General features: G+C 48.5%; 1 long non-coding RNA gene across 1 annotated transcript; it reads right to left on the reverse strand.

The window, feature by feature from the left end:
• Positions 1 to 11,090: 11,090 nt before the first annotated feature.
• On the reverse strand, positions 11,091 to 11,832 carry LOC115542570 (uncharacterized). Its single transcript, XR_003976568.1, has 2 exons — positions 11,547 to 11,832; positions 11,091 to 11,413 (listed from the first exon to the last, which is right to left on the reverse strand). It is a non-coding gene; the product is annotated as an uncharacterized LOC115542570 (long non-coding RNA).
• Positions 11,833 to 12,291: the final 459 nt, after the last annotated feature.

Below are 12,291 nucleotides of genomic sequence, written 5' to 3' on the forward strand. Positions count from 1 at the left end.
TTGGCAACTCCCTCTCCCACCTAATGCTGGCGCTCTCGACCTCGCTGCAACAAGCTGCAGTTGAGCCGTCTACACAGGACCTGAGCGACGCGTCCCAACAGGCCTTTGCCCTCATGTCCAGGGAATTGGGGCGTGTTATGTCCACCCTGGTCCAGACTCGCCGCCAGGTTTGGTTGGCTCAGTCGCCCCTGACGGAGGCGTGCAGGAAGGCCCTTAGAGCCGTGCCAGTGGTACCGGGGGAGCTGTTTGGGTCAGCTGCCCTGGAGACGCTGGAGCGAGCTGCCCAAGCTAGGCAAACCAACCTGCAGCTGTCAGGTCTTCACAGGAGTGTCTCCGCTCCTGGCAGGCCTAGAGCCCCCCCGGCTGACCCCCGGGGCCGCTACCAGCCACCACGCTCTTACCCAGCAAGAGAGGAGGGCCTACGCAGGTCTCGGCGGTCCGCCCAGCAGCCCGCTGATAGCTTTCGCGCCCCCGCCCGCCCATCGCCCGGGCAGCCTCGGGCCGCGGAGCCTCACCGGTACCCCTCCAGAGCCGACAGAGGCCGGGGGGCCAGGCGCTAGGACCACGGGGCCGGTCGTCGGCTGTTTTTCCCAGCAGCAGATCAGCTATTGGGCTGCCTGTACTATAGACCCCTGGGTGGTTTCCACCTTAACCCGGGGGTACGAATTACAGTTCCGACGCCGGCCCCAGGCCTTTGGCCGGGTCAGGATGACAGTCGTCCGCGACCCGACGAAGGCCGCAGCTCTGGCCCAGGAGCTATCCGCCCTCCTGGCCAAGGGTGCGATCGAGCCAGTGGACCCTCAGTTACAACCCGGGGGGTTCTACTCGGCGTACTTTCTGGTCACCAAGAAAGACGGCGGATTCAGGCCCATTCTAGACCTAAGGGGCCTGAACACGTTTTTAAAAATGTTACCATTTCACATGCTCACCTCGGCGGACACCCTGAGGGTAGTTGCCAGGGGGGAGTGGTTCACGACTATAGACCTAAAGGACGCCTATTTTCATGTGCCGGTTGCGGCACACCACAGGCGGTTCCTGAGGTTTGCCTATCGGGGCAGGCATTACCAATTCAGGGTACTTCCCTTCGGGCTTTCCCTCTCCCCGAGGGTTTTCACCAGGGTTGTGGCGGCAGCCCTCGCACCCCTGCAGACGCAGGGCATGAAGATCCTGCCGTATCTGGACGACTGGCTGGTCTGTGCGCCCTCCAGGTCCCAGGTGGCCCAGGACACGGCCCGCCTGCTGTCGCACGTCGCCCGGCTGGGCTTGACGGTGAATCAAACAAAGAGTTGCCTGGACCCTTCCCAACGGGTTACCTATCTGGGGTTGGTCCTGGACTCGGTCGCCATGAAGGCCTACCTTTCACCTCGACGGGTGAACGACATCCTCCGCCTCCTTCCTCTCTTCAGAGCCGGCAGGAGGCTGCTTTTTATTCTTTTTCTTCAGCTTCTGGGCAAGCTGGCAGCTGCTTCAGCTGTGGTGCCTCTGGGTTTACTGTCCCTGCGCCCACTCCAAATGTGGCTGAACAGCCTGCACCTAGATGCCAAGTGGCACAGGCAGAGGAGGGTCAAGGTGACCCTGCAGTGTCTTGTCTCTCTGGCCCCATGGAGAAGGAGAGCGTATCTGGAGGCAGGCGTGCCCATGGGCGCAATCCCGGCACGCCGGGAGTTGGTGACAACCGATGCCTGCCTCTCGGGATGGGGCGCAGTGTGGCAGGGCAGGACTGCGCAGGGACGGTGGTCTGGCCGGGACGTGGCACAACACATCAATGTGCTGGAACTCCGGGCTGTGCAGCTGGCATTAGCCAGCTTTCTGCCCCATTTGACAGGCCGGCATGTCCTGGTCCGGTCGGACAACATGGCCACGGTTTCGCAGGTGAACCACCAGGGGGGCACCAGGTCAGCACGGCTACTCCGGGTATCCCAGAGCCTGTTGACTTGGGCTTCTCCCCGTCTGGCCAGCCTACGTGCAGTCTATTTGCCGGGGGCCCAGAATCGGGCGGCAGACTTCCTCTCCCGACGGAAGCCTCCACCGGGGGAATGGCGGCTTCACCCCGAGGTGGTGGAGTCAATGTGGGGCCTCTTCGGCAGGGCAGAGGTGGACCTCTTTGCCTCGGAGGAGTCGGCGCATTGCCCCCTCTGGTTCTCCTGGGCAGAAGCGTCCAGCCCTTTAGGGCAGGACGCGCTGGCGCACGATTGGCCGGACAGGCCTCTTTATGCCTACCCACCATTGCCTTTGATTCTGCCGACACTCCAGAGGGTCCTTTTGCAGGGCCACCGGCTCCTTCTGGTGGCCCCCTTTTGGCCGGGGAGGCTCTGGTATCCACTGCTGCTCAGGCTCTGCTGCAGCTCGCCATGGCGCCTCCCCGACAGGAGGGATCTCCTGTCCCAGCTGGGGGGTCAGATCTGGCATCCCGACCCCTCTCGCCTACAGCTCTGGGCTTGGCCACTGCAGGGCCCGACCCACTGCTGAGGGAGTGCACTACGGCTGTCAGGGGTACGGTCATGAGTGCCAGGGCACCATCGACCAGGTTGCAGTACGGAAACAGGTGGAAGCTGTTCTCCAACTGGTGTGCGGCTAGGGCCGTGGATCCAGTGCATTGTGCTGTGACCACGGTGCTGGAATTTCTGCAGTCCCTCCTGGATAGTGGCCGGTCGCACTCTACCCTGAGGGTCTATGTCGCTGCCGTCTCCTCCCTACATGATAGGGTTGACAGCGCCACGGTAGGGCGCCACAGATTAGTGTCCCTCTTTCTAAGAGGGGCTTTGAGGCTGCGTCCCCCTACAGCCATGCGGTCTCCAGCATGGGACCTGCCGCTGGTGCTGGAAGCCTTGTCATCTCCTCCCTTCGAGCCTTTGGGTCAAGGGGGTTTGAAGTGGCTGTCTATGAAGGCTGCCTTTTTACTCGCCATAACATCTGCCAAGCGGGTCGGGGAGTTGCATGCCCTATCAGTGAGTGATACATGCCTGAGGTGGAACTCTGATGGCTCGGGTGTCACTCTATGGCCGAACGTTGCGTTCCTGCCAAAGACCCTGCCACGCAATCACCTTAACCAGCCCATCCAGTTAGCACGCTTTGACCCCCCTTCTGGGGAGGGTGGGTCTGAGCTGCTGTGCCCGGTGCGGGCCCTTAGGGCTTATATTTCTGCTACCGCCGGTATTCGCCAGTCGGAGCAGCTTTTTGTTTGCCATGGTGGCCCTAACAGGGGTCATGCTTTAACAAAGCAGAGGCTGTCCCACTGGATTGTGGAGACCATAACACACGCCTACGGGGCCAGTGGCCGCCCCCCGCCATCCAGGGTGAGGTGTCACTCAACTAGGAGCGTCTCCACATCATGGGCTGCCCTGAGAGGGGTGCCCCTGGGGACCATCTGTGCCGCGGCGTCATGGGCGTCGCCTAGCACATTCTCCAGGTTCTACCGGGTCAACGTTGCCACTCCCCATCCAATGGGCGTGGCCCTGATGCCAAGCTCTGCTTTCTCTGATCAGTAGGTGAGCACCTTGACTCTTCGTGACGTTGTTGGTATTGGCCATCCAGTGCTTAATGCACCGCCTCTGGCGGTCAGTAAGGATGAAATAGAACGCAGAGTTACGTATGTAACTCCGGTTCTATGAATCCTGGATGACCGCCAGAGTTACAGGTCACTCAGAAGTCTCGTGGTTCGCGAGAAGATTCTGGGAACAGATCCTCTGTCGACACCGGGCTATATAGCCAATCCGGTGTCACGAGGGTCACATGTGACCTTGTTGGTATAGGTACTCGAACTGCGCATGCGCGAGACGGATAAATCCAGTGCTTAAAGGCCCACTATGCAACTTTTTTAGCCAAAATTACATTAAGTATGCAGGTTGAGAGTTATGCTGATGGTTCTGCATCCATTTCTGGGTCGATTGGTGGGTGTGTCATTTACCCATGTCGCCTCTCCAGTGAAAAAGCGCATATGCAACTTGCTCTGTTCGGACCGACACAATCCGGATGTGACGCAACGGAAGTATCCTCGAAAATGTAGTCAGATTGTAGTTTCGAAAATGCTTTACGGCACAGACACACACCCAAACATGGCACCGGCTAGATATAAACAGCCAGTTGCGAGGCAATTGTTGCATTCATCATGGATCAATCGACTAATGGTACGGCCACACCAACCGCGTTACTCGCGTTGGATAACGCTAACGCGCCTAACCTGACGCTTGATCATTGTGTGTCACAAAAATGGTTCAACGCGCCCAACGCGCATGTGGCTGCGCTAGAGTCCGAGGTAGGAAACCCAAACGCCGCCGTGTTTGGGTGCATGATACAGTTTAGATCGGGTTAGATTAAATAATCTCGGATATAAATAACGATCTCATCTCATCGTCATCTGTTTATCCGGGGTCGGGTCGCGGGGGGAGCAGCTCAAGCAGGGGGCTCCAGACTTCCCTTTCCCGGGCCACATTGACCAGCTCTGACGGGGGGATCCCGAGGCATTCCTAGGCCAGTGTTGAGATATAATCTATCCACCTAGTCCAGGGTCTTCCCCGAGGTCTCCACCTAGTCCAGGGTCTTCCCCGAGGTCTCCTCCCCACTGGACGTGCCTGAAACACCTCCCAATGGAGGAAGAGTGAACGCTCCGTTCACTTGCATGGACAGAGTCTCGTAACAACGGTGCGGTAAAGCGAACGCAATACCGCCCCCGCTGCTCCGATTCTCCGGCCAATCTCACGCTCCATAGTACCCTCACTCGCGAACAAGACCCCGAGGTACTTGAACTCCTTCACTTGGGCTAAAGACTCATAAATAACGATAATCGGGTTAAATAACTTCACATGGTGTGTCTGGTGTTTCCAGCATTCGTAGTGTTGATCAGCAGAGAAATAGTCCGCCAAGACGTTGAGGTTGCTTAGCAACCAGAGACGCTGTCCATGCAAGTGAACGGAGCGTTCACTCTTCGTCATAACTATCGAACCAAACATCCTTCACATTTACCGAGCGAACATTATGAAAGTAAAATGCACATTTCTCGCTAAAAATGTTTCCATAAACGCATTTAATGGCGTAACTATGTTACTATTTCCACCCAGAATAAAGAAAGATGTCGGCCGTATCCTTCTGTGCAAGGGTCACGCCTCTCTGTCAGTGACGTCGGGTCAAGCTCCACGCTGATTGGCTATCGTCGCTAAGCGTCACGCGTTGAAAGTTCTGAACTCCGGGCGTTGGTGCTTTACGGCACAGACCCCGAAACACGGAACCGGCTCGATATAAACACAAACAACTAAGGGATTGTTATATTCATCATAGATCAGCCGACTAAAAAGAGACAGAGAAACCCAATGTCGGAGGAACAGAAGAAGAGAAAAGGGAGACTGACCGACAGAGAGGCCAGACACGAGTAAACTTTGGGCAAGCTTTTCAGGAATAGCGTGAACTGAAAGAAAAAGAAGACTGCAAATCAGACGCCGACTCGGCCGTGTTGCTTTTGAAATTGAAAGTACCCTTGGGTGAACTTTGTCTTCGTGGTATTCTTGATGTTGATAGTCTCTGTACAAATGTGTTTGCTCAACCATTTTGTTGTGAGCCCTGTAAAAATTGTTTTCTCGACCGTTTTGTTGTGAGCCCTGTATGTTTCTAGCTTGCTTGGTTGCAACCATATAAACACCTTTGTTTCCATGGGTGTTTTGCTGTTCGTCCGTCTCGTCCCCCAGATACAGACTGAATCCCCGAATCCAGGTTCTTGTTTATTTAGATTATTATGTTGGCCAAACCTCTTACACTGATTGTTCTGTTCAACCTAAGATATAACAATTATAATCTAGGATATAAATTCTCCCCGTCAACTATAAAAAAGGATGGATTTATGTTTATTGCAATACAAATACACCATTTTAAAAATGTATAACCTTGCCTACACTTTATGAACATCTACTTCGGACATGGCTCCACGCATTCGCCGGCTTCTTTGAAAACAAATGCACATGGCTCGCGTAGAAGTGCATGGGGAAGGGTCGTCAACGAGTTGTTACGACAGTGTTGTGAAATATCTACTACGAAGCTGTAGGGGGCGCTGTGTAGAGAAATGTGCGTGCCAAAATCAAGAAAACAGCCAAGGAATGCCCGAAGTTGCATAGTGGGCCTTTAATGCACCGCCTCTGGCGGTCATCCAGGATTAATAGAACCGGAGTTACATACGTAACTCTGCGATCATAAGGTGAAATGTAAAATATGCCAAGCGAAATCGAGCTACCAGAAAGTACTATGCGGTAACATATGCTCCTGAAACACAACGGTGAGTTCGGGAAAGCAGACCCGCAGCAACGGTGAATGTGTGTCGGCTATTTTCACCGCCGCAAGACGCAGCTGTAATCCCGGGCGTGTAGAGAAGATCACAACTCTGAGTATTTCCATAGTCCATTTGCTGCCGTTTTATTTGCAGCTTTAAGCATTTATTTGCAATGGTTAGGCTACTTGTTTCGTTTTTTTAAAACTGTTACAGGCCTTGGTTCGACGTGATTTAAATTGTGAGACGCTGCGCATATTTATTTTTGTAAGGAAAATGTCTTTTGAACGTTTGCAAAAATAAATAATGAATACTCTGATAACTCTGACTGTTTTGATGGAGAATAAGCATTACATGTTTGGTTGGTAATATTGCCGTTCATCATCGGGCCTGCTGCCTATTCCTGCTGCAGATGCGTTGCATTCTAAAAATAGATTTGATTTAACGAGTACTCGATTGATCCTCGAGGAATTCCTTCGATCACTCGAGTTTGGAATTTACTACTCGTGCCCATCCCTATCATAAACCAAAGAAAAGCTCGTCAAAAGGCGTTATAGATGCAAAGGCATACAGGGAAGGACTTGGACCGGGCGAAAAAGCACGATATTTGAGGAAGTTAGATTTGATTGGTGGTGCAGATCCCTACGAGTTGGCTCCCTCGTCTTGGATCAATGACGACCCGGAGAGTCTTCCGTCTGTTTGTTATCCTGACATCGTCAACTACCTGGTTTTCTCGCCAAGCCCATAAGGCGCGTCGTTAGACCTGGGCATTCGTGGCTATAGCCCCGGATCTTTTGGGATCAGCCCCGGATCTCAGCCGTAAAAAAAAAAAAAAATTATGTATATATATACATATATATAGCTGCTTTCATACACGTAAGTACTGGCTGCTCTTCTGAATATATGCTGCATCGTTGCAGCAACATTGAAGACGATCGCGTTGACTTCTGCGGTCTGTTCTGCCTCCATGCTGTCTGCGTCAAACCAAAACAAACCTGATTGACAGCGGCCACACTTATCCCGCCTCCTGCAAATGTACGTAATATCCCTCCCCTTGCAATGCCGGTGCTGGCACTGGCCGCGGGAGCAAGATGTTATTCATACAAAAATGCATCGTTTTATTCTTTCATTCTTATAAATAAAAAAATAATATAAATAGGCCTACATATATAAATCTAGCCAACTTGTCAATCAAAATTAGTCTTGTCTTGTCTCTCTAGTGGTTGTTCATTCTAAAACACTACAATCTTTTGAGAAGCAAATGGTTGCAGCCTCTATAGGCTTACTGTGGCGCTGATGTGAGTACTGTATGCATGCAATACTACTACTCATAGTAATAATCGGAGAGGGTTGAGAAACAGTGGGTTGACAATCCATTCTGGTACCTCATTTTGAAAATCCCCAAAAAAGAAACTTCACATAGGACTGTCTTTCAATTTTTAATACATTGCTTTGGAGGTTTTCAATCTAACATCCCACTGGTTTGATTTTACCTAAGAGAAAAATGTTTATTTTTTAAAGCATCCACAGCAGCCATAATAATGAGTTTATGAGACAATGAGAATGAAGCGGCAACAGTGTGACTGTGCAGAGTGAGAGAGATGGCTTCAATGGATGACCAGGGATTGGTGGTGGCGTTACCCAGGAAGGGCGGCTGTAGTTAACGGCAAGCAACAGAACATGAATAGTGAAGTGGAGGAAGGAGTCGAAATGAGACTTCATTAACAGATTCATGTACAGTTCAGATTTATATGGAGATAAGCTTCTTAAACAACGTGCATACAGCATAAGCAAGTAACAGAAACAGTCTGGGAAGATTATTTTTTCATTATTTAAATCTACATCCTGGTTACACGTCGCGCGATAGCGCGTATCATTTCATGCAAGTGAGTGTTTACTTCCTGGTTACAGGTCGCGCGATAGCACATATCATCTCATGCGATCTTAAAGAGAACTTGACGCGTTTAGGAACAGTTTAGGAATGCATATTCCGGGAAAACATTAGAACTCTGAAATGCTGACTAAATATAAAGCATGTTTTTATCTGTAACATTAAACCTACACTGACAATAAGTAATAACTTACAAATGAAACATAAAGCAGACCACTACTTACTTGCCGTTGCCTGGCTGGGGGAGAAAGGTCCGTCGGAGCAGCGATGGCTTCTTGACATCGGGTAGGTGCACGCAGGCTATATCTATAGCTATTCTAATGTATTATTTTTGCCCTGGCGCTCGGCATAGGCGACCTATGTGTTGGGGGCGCCCTTAATTAATTAATCGATACATTAATTAATTAATTATTTATTTAATTAATTAAGATACCGTAGCAGCAGGAGTCAGGACGGTGCTCCCCCCGGGCTAAAGCCCCGGATGTTTTCAATTGCTAACGACGCGCCTGAAGCCCATACACAGCGGAAGACCTTAAAGCGTAGAAAGTTTGGAGGCCTATAACCAGATGGTGTGTGGATGGGTGTGGGAGATTCAATACCAAGTCATCGACGACAGATGTGTTGCGAAGGCCAAAGTAAGTAATGCAATAATGTCTTTAATCAACCTAACCATAACTGTATGATATCATTGCAATACCCAAGGTGTAGCCAGGTGATTCTCAACCGTTTTTCATTTCAAGGACCCCCAGTTTGATATGCAGTCCACAGACCACAGTCTAGATTGCTATGTACACTGTACACTATCAACTTTATTTATAGTGCATTTATCACTATCAGAGTTTATAACCTCTGGGGGCCTGTGTGGCCACATTGTGAACAAGTGATGCAGATAAGCCTAACTGTTATTCATTTTTTTAAAGTGAAACGGTGAGAAACTATTTTGTTATTCTTACTTATTTGGTTGTCATGTCTTTTATTCAGGTTCTCCATTCTCAATCAATCCGAGAAACACCCCTGGAACCCTGGATAATCGCTGAGAAGTCTGGTCGGATACTTGGAGCCCACTGCACGTGTATGGCTGGCCTCGGAGAGACGTGCACACATGTTGCTGCATTATTGTTTCTCATAGAAGAAACCGTGAAGTTGAGGGACTCAAAGACAGTGACGCAAGAGAAGGCGTATTGGCTGTTACCTACTGCACTGTCTAAGGTGGAATACAGGGAATGCCGGAAGATTGACTTCACTGTAACCAAGAGGTCTCAAGTAAAAGAGCTGGCAGGATGAAATGTGCTGCTCTTGGACAGCCACTTGAGGACCCAAGTGATACTTCCACTTCTTCTACTGTTACAGTTGGGAAACCGCAACAGCCAACCAGTGATGAACTGTCATCATTATTCAGTGCTCTTAGCGCGACTGGATCAAAGTCTGCTATTTTGTCCCTGATTGAGCCTTACTCTGACAGTTTTGTTCCAAAATCAATTGGTGAAAATTTACCTCTTGTGTTGACGGAATTGCGAAAAGACGAAGCAGTTCACATGGACTATAGTGAGCTATTGTCCACATGCAAAGATGTTGAAATTTCTGTTTCAGAGGAGCAAGCAAAGGCAGTTGAGGCCGCTACAAGGGATCAAGCTTCCTCTAAACTGTGGTTTAGATTTCGCGCTGGTCGAATCACAGCATCTAAAATGAAAACTGCATGTTGCACTGATCCAAAACAGCCAGCTCAGAGCTTAATCAAAAGTGTATGCTATCCTGAGTCATACAGATTCACATCAAAAGCCACTACCTGGGGATGTAATCATGAGAAATTTGCACGTGATATGTTTATAGATGTACATAAGGAATCTCATGAAAATGTTAAAGTACACGACACAGGTTTTTTCATAAATCCAAGTGTGCCATTCTTGGGTGCTTCTCCCGATGGCCTTGTTTCTTGTGATTGTTGTGGTGTCAGTGTAATTGAAGTGAAATGTCCATTCTGTGTGAAAAGTGACATGTTGGACAGTGTATCCTATTTGGAGAAGGACAGTGAAGGGTAACTGACACTTAACCGAAACCACCAGTATTTCTACCAGGTGCAAACTCAACTTGGGGTGTGCAAACTGGAATCTGCCTATTTAGTTGTTTGGACAGAAAAGGATTTGCATGTTGAGTGCATTTTATTTGATGAAGAGTTTTGGGACACAATATGCCAGAAAAGCAAGAATATTTTTGACACAGCCATTATGCCAGAGTTAGTTGGCAAGTTTTACACAAGGCTTTCATCTACCATGGCCAATGTGTCCTCGCAACCTGGAGTATCTACCTCGGCTGAATCACATGGCTCTGATTGTGCTGCAAGTGCCAGTGGCCAAGAAGAAACCTGGTGTTTCTGTAGCCAGGTTGAGTTTGGAAAGATGATTTTGTGTGACAATGCAAAATGTCATATTAAGTGGTTTCACTACTCGTGCATTAATGTCAAGGTTGCACCAAAGGGAAAATGGTATTGCCCAAAGTGCCAAAAGCTACCTACGTTTGAGCCAAAAAAGGGAAAGAAACCTTTGAAGTAAAAAAACAAAACTGTATTTTTTAGTGGACTGTTGTGAAGTTACGCACTTCAGGCACTTTGTTTTAATGTTGGTTAAAACAATATTTAATTTATTTAGAAACGTGTACCTTTTTTGAAACTGTTCTTTAAATATTTTTAGCATTTGATTTCAAGTTGGTGAGATTTTGCAATGCTATACTGACAAAAAAAGTTGTAAAACTCAAATTACATACAAAATTATGTTCGCACTATAGTATACTGTATATACTATAATTTATAGTACTGTATAGTTTATAAGCTATCTGTTCTGATAACTGTGTGGTTTTCCTTTAATAAATCTGTGTTCTGATGATAGTGTTATGATGTGTTCTCTTCCACAACAATACATTAACAAAAACTGTAAATTAACAACCATTTATAAATAATTTTAGGCTATATAGTCTTTTTATTGACAAAGTGCATATAAAAATATTCTTCAGTCAAAATCAACAATGGATGGGCAAAGGTTCACCAGAGCACAACAGACAGGTGAACAAAGCTGGGTCATCAGTCTCAGAATCATCAGTCTCTGAGGCAACTCCAGCAGCATCAGCAGCAGCTTCTCTCAGTCTCTGCTGGGTTCTATTCCCACGACGGCTGTAGCGTGATGATGTCCCAGCTTTTTCAGGAGACCTTTGCTGACCTGTCATTCCGACAGATGGCACCCAATCTGGGTCATCCTTTTGATAAAGGTCAGACCTTTTACCTGGAATACAATGAGAAATACAGCACATTGTAGCTCTACATTTTAAGAACTGTGTTGCTACTGTAGCAGGCTATTAAATATGATCCTAATCAGATATTAAGTCAATAATGCAACATAAAAACATGTCACTTACCTGACAAGAAATGGGCCGAACAAATTCGGACGTTGTCCAGATTTTTGCCACGTAGATCCTGGTTCAGCTTCGCTAACCACAAGCGCCTCCTTTCCTCTGACAACTTTTGGCATTGTTCTCCTTGATTAGTTATAACTTTTGGCAGTCTGTAATACTCCAAATGTTTTTCGCGGTCTGACCGATTGGTACAGCCAAAAACACGGCAATAATTTACCATTTTCCACGAAGATATTCGGGATCTACTGCGGCGTACGCTTTATTTACCTTGGCGTGCGGTTTATTTACCTTGCCGAGTACCTCCAACATGGCGACTGCCGGATTGATGACGCGCTGATGACGCGCCGGCCGGACTGAAGTCATTAACAATGTATTCTGATTATCTACTATAATTACTCTATTATTGTTATTATATACTATAATATTCGTGTTATATCTCATTCAGGGATGTGGGTTGGATCTCCCCTGGAGAGGGGGGAAAATGTTATGTATCCATGGCAGTGTTTACGGCATGGCCGTATTTTGATAGCATGCCTGTATTTTAATGTAACGGATGACGTGTTTCCGGTGACGTGTGTCCGTTGGGATAAGTTGGAGTAAACAGTTGAACTCATGAGGCTCCCGTGTTTCGCGTAGTGTTTTACACACATAACACTGATAGCGCGCTGTGAAACACACATTCAGTCACCATGGGAACTGGCGATGGAGTTGTAATATGAAACATCTATGTTTTGTTTATGTAAAAGAT

This window comes from Gadus morhua, chromosome 4, assembly GCF_902167405.1.
Source record: "Gadus morhua chromosome 4, gadMor3.0, whole genome shotgun sequence".
NCBI classification, from domain to species: Eukaryota; Metazoa; Chordata; class Actinopteri; order Gadiformes; family Gadidae; genus Gadus; species Gadus morhua.